This window comes from Rutidosis leptorrhynchoides, chromosome 8, assembly GCF_046630445.1.
Source record: "Rutidosis leptorrhynchoides isolate AG116_Rl617_1_P2 chromosome 8, CSIRO_AGI_Rlap_v1, whole genome shotgun sequence".
NCBI lineage: Eukaryota > Viridiplantae > Streptophyta > Magnoliopsida > Asterales > Asteraceae > Rutidosis > Rutidosis leptorrhynchoides.
In genome coordinates this window covers 253,474,587-253,480,534 of record NC_092340.1, presented here as the reverse complement: position 1 = coordinate 253,480,534, position 5,948 = coordinate 253,474,587, and positions in this window count along the sequence as shown.

Below are 5,948 nucleotides of genomic sequence, written 5' to 3'. Positions count from 1 at the left end.
CATACTTATACATATATGGATTTGTTATCATCACCAAAACATGTGCATTTAACGTTTAAATATTAACGTGACAATTTATTAACTAACACATTTGATGCAACCTTTGACAAAGTCTTATATCTAACTTGTTGGCCAAGGTTAAGATCAATACTGATTCACTTTCCTTAATTAACAGAAGTAATGATTGCATATATCTAGGGTACGTATCCTAGTACAACCTTAATTGCTAGCCTATTAATACAAGCCCATAAAACACAATACGTCCATACATATTGTGAACATGGTTGAGGCGGTTGGGTTCATTCAATCCTTAATTGCGAGATCGTTGAGAAGTGAAACTTAATTGAAGACACAAAAAGTTGCTGAACAAAAAGCTCTTCTGTATAGGGAGATGTTCTCCCGTATAGGGAGACGTGTCCCCATGTTAGGGAGATAATCTTTAATACAGGGAGAATGTGCGATCAGTAAAGGTGACCAAGTTCTGGGCAATCCAATTTTTAGTATGTTTTTGTTGCTGATTAGGAAACTAATAATTAAACCTAATGAATTTAGTCTTTGTGCTTCACTTATATAATATAAACTTAGCCTCATGTAATTGTGTGTAGGAAAAATATAGTGAAAAATATTTGGTTCGCGCTCATGGACTAAACTATTCTCCATGTAATTGGAGTTTAGATATAATCACGTAAAATCTTTGTGTCGTTTACGTTTAATTTATTGTTTATGCTTTAATTACTTGTTTGTTGGTGTGGTTGTGGTTTGTGATTGTGATCAATCACATATTTTGTTTGGGTTCCACAATTCCTAACAAGTGTTATTACGAAGTCTCTAGATGAGCCAAAGTCAAGCAACAACAATTGTCACTAAGACCACTCCCATCGGTGATGCGTAGATGCCGCCCTCGAAGATGCTTTGAAGGGCGCCGATAGAATTCCCCTGTATTATGGGGCGCCCTCGAGAAAGCTACCCAGTTCACCCTCGATTCCTTCAAATAGCATGTTGCAGGGCGAGATTCAATGTATGCAATGAATATATTTAAATGTAATGGATATATTTGTTTAAATCATATATATAGACACACACACACACACACACACACACACATCATATACATAAGCAAAATACACACAAACTCAAAACACAAAATATTTCAAAATAAAGAAGCACACACTTCACACATCTTCAAAAATGTGGACAATTCCCCCGATGATCGTCTCGTTCGATGTTTATTACGACAGTGAATTCGACTACGAATCCAAATTTTACGATTTCAAACGTGCAAAAATTTTGTTTGAAGACATTGACATTCGAGACGTTTGTCTAGAAGAGGTGTTTGAATTTTTGAAACAAAATGTACCGTTTGAACAAACAGACGTGTTATATTTTGACGACGAATGTGTTCCGGAATTGTCCACTCTCTACCTTCGTACCGATGATCAATGGTACGGTATCAAAGAAACTCTCCCATTCCATTCAAATTGAATTTCTCTGTATTTGGAATTTGATGATGATGTATCTCATGACCCATTTGAAGATAATCCATCTCATCTAGATTCTCGTTGAAAATAAATCGTACGAAATTTCGTTATAGGATTTTAAAATAAAGTATTATTTATGACGTTGGGGGTGAATTATTTTGCTGCTACACTAATCTATATAGTCATATAAAGCTCTAAAATGATGATGTCATCATTAAGCTAATTATCCTTAATTTTTATAATGATGATGTCATAATTATATATTAATTTAATTAGAAAAATAATACGAAATCTTTTATAAAAGAAAATACTAATCTCTCATAAATTGTAATTTTAATTTTCTAAAAAAATTTAAAAGCATTTATTATTACTAATAATTATTTATTATTATTTTTTACTTTTAATATAATAATTATAATTATAATTATTATCTTATTAATATTCAAATATGAATTCTTTTTACGAAATTAATTACGTTACATATGTATGCTAAAATACATGTCTCTATATATTTGTAAAAAACAACGACAAGTTTCTTTGTTAAATGGGTCATTAAAATAAATGACTTTAGCATTTATATTCACTTAATACCTAAAACATGTAATTAAATTGTTTCGTTGAAACAAACCCGTGATTTCACGGGTCATTTCACTAGTAAAAAAATAGAAAAACATCAATATTCGTGTAAATAAGATGTATAACGTTCATTATGAATTCATTTTAGCTCTTTAATAAGTACTAGGTGCATTTCCCGTGCGTTGCACGAAGATGGTTATGGTTCGTGTTTTTAGTATTTACATATTTATGTTTTAATATTGTTTTTAATCTCAAATGTAAATGTAAAATTAACATTATAAATGACATTGAAATAAACACATGATCATTTATTACTTTAATATCAAATATAAAGTTTACATTATAAATGATACTATCATTCATGGAAGTAGCAAACATAATGAAACAACGTCAAGTTTATCATTATGTAGAACCACAAAATTATGAAACCTATCAACCATCTCAACGTATTTGTAATTTATATATACGTTTTATACGGGAAAAAAGAAATAAAAGATGATATTCAACGCAATATGTATATATAGGTGTAATACATAATTTTCAATCTAAAATACAAATGCTAATAATATTCAAATGAAATCTAAGAAGGCATACATGTACTAACTATAAAATAAATTTTACACGATACATTTATATTCACTACAATAACATCTAATAAAGTGACAACACAATATACGTTCGATGTTACGTGATTGATGAAATCGACATTTAAAGAGCAAAACAACTTACAAAAATGATAATGATGGGGTTACATTTTCAAATTGTGAGTAATGTGAAGATGAAAAATGATACATGTACATAGTACGAAGTAGCTTTTTTAAACTACTATAATAATATAATAAAGTTTATACGCTCACGATATGAATCCTTAGTATTTCGAATATGATAAAACTACGCATTACTTTAATATTGATTGTTAGTTTTATTTATAGTATAAAAATATATAAACCATATGTCAATGCAGTCATTATACTCGTACTAAATGAAAATAGTGATCATAAAACAATATAACAATTTAGAATTTTAACGTATATGTACAAAAGAGTGAAAATATCCTATTCAATTAACTTACAATAATCGATTCGATGGTGATTTGTAATACATGTTTGACACCCTTATAACATGAAAACATAACAATGACTTTAATTATTGGAGGGTCATGATCCTTAGCTTTTAAGAAGATATATGTTAATGAAAATATTTCAATAAAAATATACCAAATTCTTATAAGAAACCATTATAAAATAAGGCAATAAAATAAAAACGATTGGAAACAAACATAATATCTAACTATGCTTTTAGAAAATTTTAAAAAAGGTTATAAATAGAAATCACCATTGAACTGCATCGAAAGCTTGATCATTTCACCTATAACAATAACATACATCATAAAAGGTTATAGAAAACATAATGTAAACATACACAATCTATCAATTATAATTATTAAAATTATAATTAATTACTATAATTATAATTATAATTATAATATCATATAAAATAAAATTGAAAGACTCTATATGAACATAATCCATGAATAATATGATGACTCCATTTTCTAACGATAATCCATGAATTATATGATGACTCCATTTCTCTAGCGAAAACAAACTTGCACGGGTCATTTAGATCTCTGTTTACAAAAGTAGAAAGTTTATTTCAATGTGAGGAAAAAAAGTAGCTTGGTAGTTAAAATAAATGGTGATGTTAAAATCAAATAAGGGTGAGTATAAATAATAAAAATGAGTGGTAACAGGTAGGGGAGCTAAATCATCATCATCATCATTAAAATTAAATTCAATACATAAAGACTTTTCATATAACAATTAAATTCTTCAACTTCTGTAACTGTTCATTGATGCTAACCTAATAATAATCTTATTGATCCTTATTAATTAGATAACTATGATTAAAATTAATTTTTTGCCTACCCTAATAATTTTTTTTCCTACCATAATATTTTTTTTTTTTTACTTTTTAACCATTACATCAAAAGGGTTAATGTTGTTCATTTATTACATTGGGAGTCACTTTTTAATTATATATAGATAAGTAAAAATAATTAATATAATATGATATATAATATAAACATAATATATACTGTATACGTTGGATTTGTCTTAAAGTGTTAAGATATATGTATGGAGTATATATATAAGAGATATAGTTAGTTGATGGATAGAATAAACATTTTAGAAGAGAAGAACGACTTAATATGCAATTTATATTAAAGTAGGACAAGTGAAAGTCACTTACAGTAGCACAAGTTAAAATGTGAGACCCGCACCTTTCTTCCCCAGATACCTTTTTTCCCTAAATTCTCTCACCCGTATACTTTATACATACATTCATTTAAATACTTACATAGCTTTATTTATCTTCACTCTTTTGTCTTCGCTTTTCATTATAAGTCGAGTATAGTCTTTAACAACAACAAGACATGAGGCAAAATAGCAATTTTTTTTACTGATTACATAAAAATAAAATTCATATATAATTACACATGGAAGTTTTGAGTCACCGGAGGCATGTGACCCGGTTGCCCCAATGTAGATCCGCCAGCTAAAATATGTCATTTTATTTAATACCAGTTGCGTACTCGCATTTTGATGAGTTAACCTCCGCTACTCCCAACTTTTTAAAACTGTATTCTCTCAAAATTCCATCACACTACTGGATTGTTCACCTTCCCTCTTTTTTTGAAACCCTAATTTGATGGCGGAAACTTGCTTGCGATTTATAGCAATTCATTCTTGATGTTGCTTTCGTTGATGTTAGTGTTCCTTTATTTGTTGTGAATATGATGTCGGTATGTGACCTATTAAAGATTTTGATCTTTTACTTCGATTTTCGCCATTGTTTTCCAGAAACCTCATGCTGGTAAATAATCCGTTCAATATTCTGTTTTTTTTTTTTTATCGATTGCATGCTCTTGATGACGTTAATGACGGTTGTGGTTGTATCGACGATGGTAACATCTGTTCGTTTTAATACCGTGACTTGATGATGCTTTATATTTACCTTATCTTACATTTGTTAGCTCGAACTATCATGTTCGTCAGTCCTCTACTCGATTTTATGGTATTTGGTGAATAATTTTTATGTTATTGTCTTTGGTATGGTTGATGATGTATTTACATCTAATCTTATAAATTTTATTTGACAGGAACGATTATTCAGATCAATATGAAATTAGCATAAAACACGTGCTAATTGTATTTAATAGTACACAAGTTATATATTAAACATGCTGATAGTGAATGGAATATTAAACTATGTTAAGTACATGGAATATTTTTAAGTTAATGTTTTGAATATATATATATATATATATATATATATATATATATATATATATATATATATATATATATATATATATATATATATATATAAGCTCACTGTCATCTGTATAAACATTTTAGATATTTTTTACTATTGGCTTATATACCTACGGAGGGTCTGTAGTGGCTTAGGCGCAGTGTATCCTTTCGTAATATTGAGTAATAGATTTCAAACATTTTGACACACGCGTTCTACTGAGATACCCCCGTTTTGACATCTTAAATATCTGCAATTGCATTTTGGTGGACGAGAATGAGTGAACGGCAATGTGGTTGGGCATGATACCAAGTACAACTGCAAGTGAAAATATATTCACATATTCAAGTGGATCCACTGGTGATGTACTTGCAGTAACGTTGTGCAACCAAGGTGACATTTCCTTTGGTATGGACAAACACTTGTTGCAGCCATCCACTATGCAAAGAAATCAAGCTGATTTCGAAAATGCTCTTGGTAATGCAATGTTATATAATTGTCCATATTAAATGTTGTTTGTAATGAAATTTTGCTCATTTGTTTTCAAAAGGGGTTAGGATTGCTACACAAAGGAAG